The sequence below is a fragment of the Lagopus muta genome, chromosome 12 (assembly GCF_023343835.1).
Source record: "Lagopus muta isolate bLagMut1 chromosome 12, bLagMut1 primary, whole genome shotgun sequence".
NCBI classification, from domain to species: domain Eukaryota; kingdom Metazoa; phylum Chordata; class Aves; order Galliformes; family Phasianidae; genus Lagopus; species Lagopus muta.
The window spans coordinates 1,816,343-1,831,981 of NC_064444.1; the positions used below are offsets into that span (position 1 = coordinate 1,816,343).

The 15,639-nt window shown below is 44.2% G+C and overlaps 1 protein-coding gene across 8 annotated transcripts in view; it reads right to left on the reverse strand.

Annotated features, from left to right (window-relative positions):
- Window positions 1–15,639, reverse strand: part of LOC125699466 (BTG3 associated nuclear protein) — a 126,848-nt gene that overhangs the window by 17,789 nt on the left and 93,420 nt on the right. The gene's annotated exons all lie outside the window — the stretch shown is intronic.

Genomic DNA, 15,639 nt, shown 5'->3' on the forward strand with positions numbered 1-15,639 from the left:
CCCGAAGGCTGCTAATAGGTGAGCGCAAAGCAAGGAACACAGCGAGCTTATTTTAAAAGCAACTGGCAGAATAGTACTGAAGGAGTTGAAAGAGGTGTCTGTAACAGTTATTCCCTCCTCCAGCCCATTAATGCAAGAATTATTTGACTCAGGTTATCAGATTTTTGTTTGCACAGTGACTTTGCATCCTACCGTCAGAGCCTGATGCTGCACGGCTGGCTGTTCTTATGGAGGAGAATAAAGGCTTAAAGAGAATTCAGCCTTTTAGAAAGAAACATTTGGACTTGATCAAATCTGCTCTCGATACAAATTACGGTATTTACAAACCAGATTTGCAGCCTTCACGTGGCTCCTGAGACTGTCCTGGGAGCACAAAATGCCAAGTTGCTTTAAGTACAAGGATTCCATACAGCATGTACTCTAAAAATGCATTATATTTTTTTAATATCTCCTACAGAACATGTTACTTTTTTTTTTTTTTGTCTGTTTGTTTTCCTGAGAAAAAAAAAATCAGTCTATTAGACAAACAAAACGTGACATCAGGACAGCAGACCTGAGCACCAACCCGTCAGCCTACCTGCACTGCATTGCTCCAGCTGGGACTCCAACCCCAAACTCACCATTAATTGGGGAATTCAGGAAATACTTCCCCTTTTACGGTGTTCTTAGGAGCTGATCTCCTCCTAGGTACCAATATTTCCCCCTCTTCAAAACCCTTTGTATCTTGCTGGCATCACAACGGTCAAGGTGCAAAGACTGCACATTGAATACTACAAAGCCATCCCGTGACCTCCATTAAATCCATGCCTTTAGGGGGAAGGGAGGAAATCGGATTCAAGGAGAAGGAGGCAGCAAATGCCACTTCAGTATTTGCCATAACAAGAGAATAAAAGCAAGGGAAAAAATAGAGGAGTAAAACAGAACCCCCAGGGCTGCAGAAAATTTACAGCTTGCAAACTATTCCCTCTGATACTTGACATATTTATTTACCTGCTGGTGTGCCTATTGCATTTTCCCACGTGTCTGATTTAGAAATTAGATCACACAAAGCACAAAGAAGCCAATTATGTAGTAAATTATCCACACGGGAGATAAGCAACAAAATGGCACTGAAAAAGATTACGTTGAAAATGTTTTCTCCATTCAACCACAATTAGATCTTTTTAAATCCTTACTAATTATCCAACTTAGCATTTATGATAATTTATAAACCACTGTACATCACAGATTTTGAGTAGGCAGCGTTATAGAAGTGAAATAATAGTTAGTAACTAGATATTGAAGTTGAGATGCTGGCAGATAGGAGCGTGATGAGCAGGGAAACTTCTCCAACAGGTTTGAGGGTTTATGCTTTGGGAAGAATTTAATCTCCGAAATACATATAAATGAAAATTCCTGGCTGTTTTTGTAGCAATGACACTTCCCAAACACAACTGGCCAAGGGTTTATGTTAATTGCCCAAGTGTGCAGGCACAGCTGGAAATAATGAGAAGATAAGTATGAAATCTTGCCCAGCCTGAAGTGCTCAAGCTCCTCTCCCTGGTAATGCAGAGAAGAGAATTCATCCAAGGATGAATTTCTGCCTACAGTCCCCAGATTTTTACTATTAGGGCTCAGCAACTTAACGCTTTGCTTCTCTACCCTGCCAGGTCCTGAACAGGACGACAAATTCAGCTGCAGTGTTCAGCACTCCAAAACAGACACACTCTTCTGCTGCGTCCCTTCAAGACGCAGCTCATTTGTGGATTTTTCAACTGCTTTTCCCCTCTGAAATCCCGTGTCTCCTGAACAGCTGTGGCAAACATCAGCACTGTTCTGCCTGATGAGCTGCTCCATTGCTGGTCATGGGTCCGCACCAGACTTTTTGCTGAATATTGCATTAACGTGTTCCAAAACGACAAGAGGCAACTCAAAGAAAAATAAGCTTCCCACAGGCAATGCTCACAAAGGAAGCACCAGTCTGAACGTTTGACAACCTTTGATATTTCTTTACTAAAGTCAAGATTTGCTACAGTGGTCATTTCTACCACTGTAAAAATGTGCTGTCTTTGTGAACTAAATCACTGGTGACATTTACTGTGGTCTTTTCGGAGAGCCACACAGATCAGCCTCAGACCTATTACGTGTTTCACGTACAAAGAGCTCCTTTGAGAGCACGAGCAAGCTCCATACAGATCGATGCATGTCTTTAAACCATTACAGATCTCATTACAGAAAGCATAGCGGCAGTGGCTGACATTCAGAAACAAATTCCTAATGCATCAGGGCACAGGAAAGCAGTTCCGTTATACAATTCCCTTTGGACTTTTCGGGGTGTCTAAGAACAAGAGAGCAAAACACAGCAGCTCCCTCCAGGAACAGAGAAGCACTGTCGCTTTTCATGGGCAGTGTGTGATGCTGCTGCGTACAAATGCACAGCTCAGGCTGCACGTTCCCTTTTACTTTTCAGCCAGGAACAAAACTATACCCTGGAATGCCTACTGAAATTACTGCTGGTAATGGTTGCTTCCTCAGAGAGGTGCTGAGTGCTGAGTTTCACCAAGGCAAAGATGCAATCACGAAACTTTCAGTTAACACTGTAAGAAGGGTCTGAAAACTCCCGTTGCTAACAAGGAGGTAACGAGCACACGGACAGTGCTAACAACCAAACGGCTCTGCAGCAAGGGCAATGAAGGTGCACCTGAAAATGACCCAGCCAGGACACAGCTGTGAAAAAGTGACACAAGGAGGAGCTTGAAAACGTGCATTCATATGCAGAGATGTCGTATCTCAGTGCTCACACACGTTTTGTCTATCTCTGTAAAGGATCTGAAGTAAGGATGCGAGGAGAGACAGAAATTCCATTAAAGAGATGACGAGAAAAACGCAACGGCTCAAAGCAACAAAATCTGATTCTCGACAGACTGCTAAATTATGGAGGGATATTGATGACAGTCAATAAAAAAAATAATAAAACAACCAACTGCTGAGCACTACTGTTACTTGAGTTATGGGAAACAGGGTAAGAATGCATGACTGTATGTTCAGATAAACACAGGGCACAGTCGATAAGACCTATATCTTGATAAAGAGCTGAAAAATCCTGTCAACATATGGGTGAAATATTAGATTCCAAGATAAATCAGCAATAGAGAGATCTGCAATTAATTTGTTGTGTGCCAGACTCCTTAAAAGCTTTGAGAGGAGGAAAGTTCTGCATTGAGAAACAATTTGAAACAGTTAAAATCTGTTTGCAATGTAAGTTACGAAGCACGTCGGCAATTGATGTACTTGTTATAAACAACAGAAGTCTCTGTTCACACACTCAGCTCAAAGCACTTGACCAGGAGCTGCTTGTGCACTTAAAGCAATGCTAGCTTTCAAAAGCTTCCAAAAGAATATTTTAGATACACAAATAAAATTCAAAATATATTACACGCATCACAAGAGGGAAAGTGAAAAGAAAAAGAGGACAGGAAAAGCAAACATCGGTTTTATTGTTTTTACTGGGGCTGGAAATTAGATTTCGGATTGAAAGGAAAGGACAAACACTGTTTGGTCTTATTTCTAAATATGTTTGTCCGCTGGTGGAGAACTGGGGAAGGTTTCCGTCCAAGGAAAATAATGAGCCCGACCCAACAAAGCAAAGGGTGAGAGAGGATTCAGCCTGTGTGATATTACGGATACAAATCATGTTAAATTACATGCGAGCGAAGAGACAGCCCTGAGCTTCACACACCAACAATTTCTCACGCTGATCCCATGCCCAAAATGCTTCTGGCCTCCATCCTTCCCCGGGTGCAGCCGCTTCGCACGGAAGTACCGCAGATTTTGGCTATCAAGCAAGCAGGGCCATGCAGGAAGACAGCAGGGCTGCAGCACAGCAAGGCTGCCCAGCCCCATGCATGTGAGGCCTGCACCCATCGGAGCCCCTCTCAAGCAGTCTGCCTTTAGCTAAGCACCAAACCACCACCCCATGCACAACTCACGCATTGCACTGCAGTCGGGTTAGATTCAGCTTGCTTGAATTCAGCTGCATCCTTGGCTTTTCAGAGCGTTTAGCCTTCCCAATGCAGGTCTGCAGGCAGCAGCAGGTTGCATGTTTAGCTGCTAAAACAGAGGCTGTGGATGCCCCATCCCTGCAGGCATTCAAGGCCAGGCTGGATGTGGCTCTGGGCAGCCTGGGCTGCTGGTTGGTGACCTGCACATAGCAGGGGGTTGGAACTGGATGAGCATTGTGCTCCTTTGCAACCCAGGCCATTCTATGATTCTATAATAAAACATTTTTTTTAGTTCCACTTGCACGTCTGCCACACAGATTGGGACAGAGAAGACAGAGAGAAAGAAAAGCATGAACTGCCTTTAAGAGTGCAGTAAAACCTTCGGAAAACTGATCTACAAAACATGCCAGGAAACTTGGAAAGCCAAATCAGTTTTAATATCACGATGATGGAGTGCATTTAAAAGGAAAATGAAAAATAAAGGGAGGATGGTTTTGCTTCAAAATGCAGTTAGATAAAAATCTTAGATAACGAATGTACAAAAATAAATGAGTAATAAGCTGCTAATCTCCAAGCCTTTTCCGAGTTTTTACTTACTCAAGAAGTGAACGGTCCTCAAATCTCTTCAATAGGAAACACTTTCTATTGGTCATCTATGACAAACACTGCTAAAAATCCTCAGATCAACAACACTGGGGCAATTAGACAAGGTCTCCTGACTTTAAAAGTGCTGCTTTCCATTTCTTTAGCAGCATTTTCCTCTGTTTTTATGAAAAGCCCAGAACTTTAAATGAAGAATATTTATGTAATGCCTGTGTTGTTACTGACTTGATTCGCAGGGCAGCACAATTACCAAAAATTCCTTTGAAATGCTTCAGGATTTTGAACTATCTGGCTGAGGAGCAACTAACTGCCAAGGAACTGAAGTTGCTGGTATCCCAGGTAAATAGGAACTGCCCAGATACAGAATGTTCCCAGCAGAGAAGCCAGGGCTGTGGAAACTGGCTGACGGCAGGCTGTGTGTTTTTGGGAACGCGATGGGACTCCTATGGGACAGGCTGAGCTGAAGGAACGTTCGAAGGCTATGAAAGATTTATTATATAATGAAACCACCTGAGTTTTGCTATGCAAAACGCACTGCATTTTCAATGTAAACAGCTACCTAAAGGCTGTCGTCCTTTCTTCTGAAATATGCAGAGCATTATTACCAAAGTAAAGAATTTTGCAGTAACAACAGTGACAAAACACCAAGCAGATTAGATGACAGCTCAGTGTAAAAGCCTTGGCCAAATATCCTGAAGGACCGAGTGCTGAGCTCAATTCCCATCATCACTTAGAAGCAAAAGCGAAGAGAAAACAAGCCACTTTCCCCTCAACACAAGGGGAAAACCTTCAGAATGTAAATCACGTACGCTGTTTTACAGGACATTCCAAGCTACAGTATCCAGTTTTGCCAATATTTCTCTTTGCAACTGAAGAAAAATGTTTCCCTTCCTTACATTAGCAGGAAACGTAACGCTTTGCTGAGCTGTGCCTTGCAATGCACAGCACTGCTCCGTGCCAGGCAGCAGCTCCTGTCCCACACAGCCCAGCTCTGAGCTGATCCCACCTGGGCACACGAAGCCCTGCACATCTGAACCTTCAGCTCCACCTGGGTCTCTGGTCCCAACGCATCATTTCCAGAGCAGAACACCATACGACCTTACCAGCATCTAACGAAACACTGCCAAGTATTTTTCACAGGCTTTGTGATTTACGGCTCCGTGTTGTTTTATTGTGATCATAACCTTTTTCATTAGCTTGTAAATTAACGACTCGAAAAAGTGGGGGGGGGGAGGGGGGGGAGAAGCAAGGATGAAGCAGATATTCCAAAGTTGTCATGGTACTTTTTAATAAAAACATTCTGAAAGCGAGCATTTCTTTTAGCCAAAAACCAAAGGCTCCGAGTTCCCTCACAGTTTTTACACGCAGCTGTGGGCCACTGCTAGACGAACAGAGCATTCTGCTACCTAACTAATAGAAATCCTCGTTTCTCCTTATGAAAATCAAAGCAAACTCCTTAGAAGACACAAATTGCTGACTTCAGGCTATTTCTGGCAGTGTTCATTCAATGTTTTTTGCAAGGGATGCAAAGAATCCACAAAGCAGTTCTATGATCTTTGGGCTTCAGTTGCCATAAGCAAGGAGGACCGAATCTACTGTACTGGGCTACCTTAGCTGGAATCTTTGCTTATGGATTTGCACATCAAAGAAACTCAATCATTAACACACATAATATGTGATGCACAACGACATGCAGATGATTCAAACAGTAAAGCAATCTCACAGAAATGATGGAGTGCCAACTGGACCTTGTTATGGCAAAATTAAAGCCCATCCGTATGGTGCCACCAAGCCTTGTTTCTTATTGTTGTGGTGCACTGAAGACACGAAGGCCTGTCAGTACAGCAGTACTGAAAATGAACCACGGGATGGATGAATATTAGGGCAGTTCCAGTGACAACATAACTACTGGAAAAAACATCTATTTTTTTTCTTTTTTAACAAAACAGGTGTCATTCTTGAAAGACTGCTGTATTACCCATAGCAATATGGAATGCACAAATAACAGTGGCTGCAGGTAAAATTCTTACTGCAAGAATACTGAAGACACACAAGCATAAATGCTGAAGAAGAGCCTAGTGATTTCCAATGCCTTTATTCCCCTTAGACTCGCTTAAGAGATCCCAATCACCATAAACTAGCCTTTGCATTTCAGACAACTGCTTTCCCAGCACTAATATATTTAACATATGCGTGTATATAATTTAAAACAAACGAGTGACTTCATTTTGCCTCCTGAAACGACTGCATTTGCAACACAGCAAAAGAGAACTCATTCATATGAAACACAACAGGGAAACAACCACCACAAATACGTCAGGCTCCTCTGTTTGCTAAGTGTGATGGATTTGAATATGCAGAACTGCACTGTGTGTCAGAGCTATGAGAGCTCTCAGTGAATGCGTGGACTGAGTGACTTCTGCAGCTCTGGTTCCCATCTGACATGGTCAGGGGACTGCGGAAGAGTTTCCCGATGTGGTTCAATGCACAGCGATATACATTTTGTTAATTGCCCACAGAAGAACTGGAAGAATTTCCAGTTATTAGTCATAAGCTCCTCTGCAAAAAGGAGTGCTGAGATGTGATCTCAAGCACAGCAGAAGGGAATCAAGCCGTTTTCCTCCAAAAGAAAGCAAGCTTTGGCTTCTTCCCCAGTAAAAGCACGAGAAAATCTAGCATGAATCAGAGCAAAAGCTCAAAAATGCAAACAAGAAATCCAGGATTCCTAAGTTCTTATCTCTGCTCCCTATTCACTTAGGTGATTTGGGCAAATTATTGCTTCCATCCCCTCACGTGTGCACAAAGGTGGTTACTGCTTCCCTATGGGTATTTTTGGAGAACTGTCTGACAGAAAGGCTCCAAATACATAAAATGAGGGCACGGGCCGCTACCAGCAGCTCCACACATCTGGCAGGGACTCCACTGCCAGAGCTGCGCTTAAAAACAGGTTTAAAATAGGAAATAAATCCCCCTGTCCCCCCTGGAAATAGCGAGCCAATTAGACTGAGCCCTGTGCTATGTGCACTGCTGGGATTGTCATGGGATCCTGTGCTTCAGCTGACATTGCTCTGCAGCCGAATCCTTCATCGTCGCTGGAAATATCCACACAATTCCTGCCTGGGCTTTCACATTGGCCATTAACCACATTACTAATTCGTACATCAGCAGTCAAAACTCTACTCCTGCACAGTAGGTGTGAACAGGCTGGGAGATGTGCCACAACTAGGATTGTAATTCAAGAGGCATACCAACCAGTAACGGCACAGGGAAGGGACGGCGTGCAACTCACAGACAACTGCCTCATTCACTAATTAATGCACTTTCAAAATCATAACAACTTACAATGCACTTTCAGAATTACATAGAGGGAATGGGTTTAAATGGAGACAGTGGAGGTTTAGGTTGGATATTAGGAGGAAGTTTTTCACTCAGAGGTGGTGAGGCACTGGCACAGGTTGCCCAAGGAGGCTGTGGATGCCCCAGCCCTGCAGGCATTCAAGGCCAGGCTGGATGTGGCTCTGGGCAGCCTGGGCTGCTGGTTGGTGACCTGCATACAGCAGGGAGTTGGAACTGGATGAGCATTGAGCTCCTTTTCAACCCAGGCCCTTCTATGATTCATAAGATTCAACGTCGGTACCTCGCATCTGCAATCAGACCCCTGAGATCCTCCCCAAAATCTGCTGGTGGATTCAGACAACACAGAACTGACACAGTGCGGTGCAACAGCAGCCGAAACGCACATCTGAGCCTTTTAAATCACACCCCTCTGTGCAAAAAGAGTTCAGCTTTAAAACCGACAATACCACATCTCTTAAACTGTATTTCAATTATTGGTTATGCTCTTAATAAAAGGGAAAGTTTGTGAGCAGTGCATTCCCTACAGAAAGGCAGCGCCGCGTTCAGCTGAAGGCGACTGCAGTGCGCTCATTAGGACCATTCGGATAGAATTCAATTTGCAACCATAATGAAGCAACAAACCAGCAAAATCTGCACACGTGGAAAAACAAGTGCTGACACACGCGCGTATAGACATACCCAAAGTTTTTGTCTGCTTTTATAGATGCTGCTTTCATCTTCGTTATGTTTGCTGAGTGCTTTGGGGCACATCAGTACACGCACAGGGATTCTTCCACAAAGTCATTCCTAGGAAGCTCCCAAAAGGCACATCACTTTCACCTTAAAGTAATTAACTCCACACTTCAAAAATCAAAAATAAAACCCATTTTCTTTGTGAAATCTTTGGCTTCATTTACCATATTTTCTGGTCCAAAACGTAACTTTTTCCTCCTTACTGCTCTGCTTCAAACACCTGACCCTCACAAAATTCTTTTCATCGCTATTTTGTTCAACTTTTTCTTTCACTTTCCCATAGTTTGAGCCCTCCCAACAAGCCAAGGTTTTACAAAGCGTTTGCTCCACCCAACACCTCATTCCTGTATGTTTTTACAGCACCCCGTGGAAAAAAACCTCAGCAGAATAAAAGGGCTTTATCTTCTGCTTGATCTCTTCCTCTTTGGTCTCATTTTTCTTTCTATAGGTGACTTGCAAAAATAGCAGACAGAAGGGCCAAATCCAATCAGCGATGCTCTTTCTGTGACAGCAGAACCACCTCCTGTCCCCCAACCCCACGGCACAGCTCAGCAGAGCTCTAACCTAGGAAAAATCACTAACAAATGCTTACGTTGCACGCAGTGAAAACATTTCCAAGGCACAGCTTTTTTTGTACAGCATATGGATGTATGTGCATACTTAGACATATTTCACTAGCGTGGTCAGTTAGGGAAAGCGGTTCAACATGCTCCTAATTCCTCTCTCTAAAAAAAAACCAAAAACTAAAAATCATTTAGATTGCCTTGTTTTCAGATTTGGCCAATTTGAACCAGTTTCTGTCTCCTCCCAACACCCATAGGCACTGCACACACAGTGCCAGACCCCAGATCTTGAGCAGACCTATGGGGGACGCTGTGAGAAAGCTCTGAGTGCTGGGGAATGCTTACACTGTGAGCTGGTAAGAAATGCAGCCAGGAATGTCAGCACCGCAGGACTTTGTCAGCTGCAATGGAAAATGACACAGGGTAATCTGTTTCAAAATGCATCTAAGTTAAGATTTGCATTGCTCAAAGTGCACTATGGAAGCTTCAAAGGAAAGCAGCGTTGTAGGATATATCTTAATAAAATGCTCCCCCCCCCAAGGTGTGGTTATCTCACAGTAACCAAGCACTGCATTCAGCTACTAACAACTACTGAGTCCACAAAGCAGAAGAACACCAAGCAACTAAAATAACGGCATTTTTGTAGCTGACACTGAAAACAGGAAGGTCTGAGCCAGGTCCTGTCAGACCAACAGCAAAACTCCCAATTGCTTGAAATGGAACAACACGAAACCAAAGCACGACAAGCAGGACAACTGCTGTTTGCACACAGGAACAGGTCTGCTGAGAACACGAGCATCAAACACTTCAGCTGGGGCACCTGAGGTAACCAGGGCAACCCAAGGTGCCCCCCAGGAGCTGCAGTATCACAATGCAGCCCCTAGGATTAAGGTAAAGGTGGTGTTGTGCCCAAGTCCATCTATCTGTCCTGCTATCCAGACATGCACACGCTTAGCAGTGCCTATCTAGAACACAGAATATTTTTAAGAGAGTAAGCCAAGCTAGATCAAATCCCTCAGCAGACAATCTCATTCATAATTCAAGTGATTTCCACTCAATTCGATTTAATTAGACTCAAAAGCGAAATCAAGATACATGAATTAAATCTGCTTGAATTCTGTAAATTGCTGCCCACACACGGGCTTATTACAGTTTAAAATAATCCACTAAACGTATACCTTTGGTTCACTTAGATAAGCTTTTTGAAGTACTCTTGTAGAGAGAAGCTGAGAACACAGCATCTCTGCAGAGGATGAGCTGAGCAGAATTATCCACGGCATTCCTGCACACCAATCCACAACTTGGGGATTTAGCTTCTAAAATCTAACATGAAAAACGAATCTCTGTTGAGATGTTCATACGTTTAACACAGACTGTGATCACCTCCTGCAGCCACGTCACACTGCTGGCAATGTTTATTCAATTGCTGCAGGCATTGCTGGATGTAAATCCACCCCAGCAATCATCATTAAACACAGTGAACCCCAATTTGCCCCGTTGATGTTCTGTCTTCCAAGTCAGCAGAGTGCCAACAACTCTAAAAATAACATGGGAAATGCGCTTTTTTCCTGCAATCAACCTCACCTTCCAGAACATCATCTGAAAGATTATTACAGCATCATTCACATCACGATACAGATCATTCACAGCAGACGTTTTTCTCTCTGATCTCGTTGCATTTCAGTCTTTCTTAAGAGCCTTATTTCTTGCATACAGTAACCCCATATCCACCCTCTGTCTCCTCTAGGCTGTGTTGGAGGGGCTGCCCGGAGCCCTCTCTGCTGGCAGTCAGCCTGTATTGCTGTCACTCTATTGGTGCTGTGTTACCTCCATCCAAAACGATCTCTGTGGGTCCCCCCCCTTGCTCTTGGAGGTCAAAGTCGATGGAATGTGGGAAGCGATGCCAAAACCAAGCCCAGCTCTGGCAAAAGAACCACCTCATTCCTTTCTTAAAATGAGAAATAAGGGGAACGTACCCTGAAATACGGTGGTTGATACGCAGTACCTGCGGGGTGCATGCTGCTTTCTTCCTCTGTCTTTCACACCTCTAAATCTAAGCTCCAATAAAGGAGGGCACGGCAGGTGCTGAGGCCACGTCCTGCCCCATCACTGAGCACAAGCACCCAGCCCACAGCCCTGCGAACCACCGCACAACAGCAGGGCACAAACCCACAGCCGTGTCACAACAGACGGTCCCACACATCAGCGCTCGGATCTCAAATCTTCTTAATTGATGCCACCCAAAGCACGCTGCAGCCCTCCAAGTGTTAAGAGCAGGGAGAGCCAGCAGCCCTCGCATCTCACGTTTTCCATTTATCGGCTTAAAGCCCCTTTTGAAACACTGCCAAAACCCAATCAGAAAAACCTCTCGCTACCTCAAAGCCTCCCGTGCTGAATAACCCAGCGGATCCGTCAGGCACGTCTACACATTTTCAACAGTCTGAGAAATTACTGAACTTAATTAATAGAGCCATTAAACGTTTAAGCTTTCCCTTTCTCGGGGGAGGCTGGTGCCTGTCCCTGATGGATTATTTTCTAGGAAATTCCTAGGCTCTGTTTTCAGTTCCAAACACTTGTAGCTAAGGGCAGCGAGAAGGAACGACACGAAAAACATTCGAAAGAACAGCTTCATTTAAATACACAATATCCATTGATACGTTCTTTTATGCAGAAACTAGAATGAACCCGCTACTACTCAGTGCATGAACCTGCATAGGACACAACAACTGAAGCCACGCGAGGAACACGCACCCATTTGGTACCGGTTATGCACTGCAGATCGCTGTGCTTGCTGTGACAGCTCTGCCTTGTGGGCTTTCGTTTCCTAAAGGCAAAGCCAAGCCCTGCAAGCACAGCACTGCTGGAAGAGGCTCAGCTCCTGCCCTGCTGCCCTGGGCCTCTTCTGGCCATGCTTTGCCTTCGCCAGACTCACACTTGACGTTCACTTGTTTTCTGAGCCTTTACTCGGGTGTTTCTTGGAACTAATAAACCAAACCCATCCTCTTGACTCATTATGGCTTGGATTTTATTTTTCCACTAATTCTGGTAGGGATGGGTTTCCCATGAGAGATTCATTCCCTCGCTACCTAGGCTCTCCAAGATTCCTGTTTCTGTTTTAGCAAGCAATAAAGGAGCATTTTTGCTTGCGAGGAGCACTGTGATTAGAAGAGAAGCAACAAATGACGCTGCCTGCTGAGTTAGCAGTATTCCTTGTTGTATGGCAGATTATTACCAGTAGATACCTCTGGAAGCTGCAAAGGAATTTTTTAACCCGCACAAGACATCCATTCCCATTTCTCCCAAGCTTTTGTCATTTGGGTTTTCAAAAGAATCACTTGTGGAAAAGATGGAAGTTGTCTTTTGTTACATTTTCAAGAGTGCAGGGTTCAAGTTGGAAGATGCCAGGGGCTTGCCAGCTGTCTGAAGCAACGCATGGAGAAGCCTTCCTATGCAAATGGCCCCTGGGTACACGTCACAAAGACTTGCTTGGCAAGTGCTTTTTCAAGGGAAAACAATTAATATGATTTTTTTTTCCCCCATAAAAAGACACAGACTGAAAATAGAGAATGGTATCCAAGTCTGTGTGAAAAAAAAATAATTGTAAAAGCTATAAATGAAATTAACTCCATCACTGAAGCCTCTTCAGCTCCTGCACAGCACTCTGGAATAGGTGAGCACCTTTGAGGACACACTGGGCTTCGTTAAAGCCCAAACTCAATGATTTTGGCATCTATGCATACGGTCCAAAGTTCAATTCTTTTTCATTCATTGCCATGTTTTGCCCTGTCAGCTCAGCACAGCACACAGAACCCCCACAGCCATTGCTTCATTAGGCCTTAAAACCTCCGCACCAACCCCTGTGTGGTTGGATCTGTTTTCATTGCGGTGCTGCAGAGAAACCTATCAGGAAAACGGTGACTTAATTGGTGAATGAATTCATTTGGGTTGAAATTGTGCTGAAAATGCAAAATTTTCATAGAACCACAGCATAGCCCCAGTTGGGTGGGATCCACACAGATCATTGAGTCCAACTCCTGGTGGATACAGAACATTGGATGTGGCCAAAGGGAACCCCGAACTCCCCCAAATCTTACACTTTAATCCTGTTCCAATGGGAGCACGGCAATAATTACAGACAATTATCACCTAAGTGCCCTTGCTCTGAAGGCTGCATCCTCATTTATCTGCCTGCGCATAACTGAAAATGTGTTGAAAGCCTATTTTTATCTGCAGGGAAATAAATGCCATTTACAAAAACGATTCTTCCCGTTCCCCTGTAAGCCCAGCAGGGAAAGACACAACAACACATGCAGCAAGCTTCTCCTCCTTGAAAACAATTCTTCCTTTTCTTTTGCTGTGCATTTGAATGTGGAAGAAGGACAGTTTACAGCCTCTTTTGGTCAGAATTTACCCCAGCTCAGCTTGCTCTTGCCTGAGGTCTGCAATAAAACTGCATGAACTGAGCACAGCACTGCACTGCTGCTACGCTGCAAAGCCGTGGCACAAAAGGTTACAGCCCAAATCTGGGGAGACCTTGAGTGTCTGCTTGAAAACATGCAACTGTGCCTCCCGCGGCCTGCCTGGGGCAGCTGGATGTTGAATGTTTCTCGTCTGAGAGCATTTAATACAATTTGCAAAGACTGAACGAGCGGAGCAGATGTATCCAATTCCCCTCAAGTGATTTTACAAAATGAATTTAATTCCTCGTGAGCGTTTTGAATGATTATTTTTTTCCCCTCCCCAGAAAAAGAATAATACCCAAAACTGAGAACTTGCACTCAGCTTAACGGTAACAGAGCGTATACATAAACAGCCCATGGGGGAACACAGCCCTCCGTCCAGCTGGTGTCATATTTACTGGTGAAAAAAGAATACGTTAAAGGAGTTCACGGTACTTCCAATCAAAACATACTATTTACAGAACAGGTTTCTTTCCAAATGTATCTAAAAATATAAAGGCAAATTTCTATTGAGAATGGCAGCAACTCAGCGTATCCCCAAAAGGGGAAATCCTGAGCCAAGGAGCCCGTATTGAATCCCAACATCAAGAGAAACGCTATGGGATTTTTAACTGCTGTTTGTTTTTGTAATGCTTTTAATCTTAATACTCAGAAATACTCGTGGGAATGTGGAAATGTAGGGAGGTGACAAACCATTCTGATACAGCAGAAACCTCTGACGGAAGCCAAACGTCGTGTTCCCTAAGAGCAGAGCAGCACGACAGGTGAAATCTGTCCCAGCAGTGTGAAATCATAGACACACACGTTAACTGTGGGCACTCAGAAAGAAGAAACACAGGAACAGAGGTAATGTTCAGCTAAATGAACATGGAAAGGCATCGGAAAGAAGGAAATTAACAATTCTTGGCCACTATGCAAAATGGTATTAAGGATTATGCCCTTCAGTAGGCCATCAGTTTTAGCTTCCCCAACTTATACACAAAAAAGCATAACGAAAGTGGCCAAGGGCAAAGGAGTAAAACATACCACAGAGCTGGAAGTTCTTTAAGAGAGGTTGGAAGGGTTACCATTGCAAAGACACCGGGCTGCATGTGCTGCACTGTGACACCGAGTACAAAACGTCTCCTTACACTTCAGTAACGTAGCTCAGCACCACGAGATGCTTTTCACATTTGCTTCTTTGCAGTGCTTAAATTCGCTTCCAAATGTAAGTGATGCCTCCTGACACTTCCTGCAGCTTGCTTTGTGCAGCCAATGCCCTCTGTTCCAGCTATGAAGGATTAATGTGGGCCACGCAGGGTTGGTGCTGCTGCACCCCCAGCAGAAACTGCGGTTCCTGCAGGGAAATGAGCTGCTTGCACAGCAAACAGAGCTGAATGCACTTTAAATGAAGCCATGCTTCAAGCAAACATTGAAGGCTTCCGAAACTGACAATTATTTTTCTTCACTGCTGTCACTAATTAGGAAAAAGTCCAAACCGAACACGAGCAGCATCAGGATATTTTGGAAATTAAAAACTTAATCACAGAATTTAGGAAAACTAAGACTAAAAGACAACGACTAGACAGTAGAAAAGCATAAATCCTTACCAACTGCCCGCTCCTCACCAGCTCAGGGGGCAATGCTGGATCTAAGCTAAGTGCTGGGAGCAATTCCTCACTGCGAAGCGGCGCATCCTCCGCACTGCTGCTGAAATGTGAGCACCCTCCTATCTGCGAGCACAACTGCTCAGGGTGCTCATTCCAAACGCGTGTTTCTCAGTGCTTCCCTGAACAGACTTAAACTGAAATAAAGCAGATACAGCTGGAAATGCAGCTTGGACAAAGGAAACGATTGACTTCAACACTCAGAGCTCAAAGTTCTTGGTAATTTAATAAGGCTCTGCTGGCCAGGCAGGTGGAAGAGGAAACGCTGGTTTCTAACATCCCTCTGACTCAGATAAAA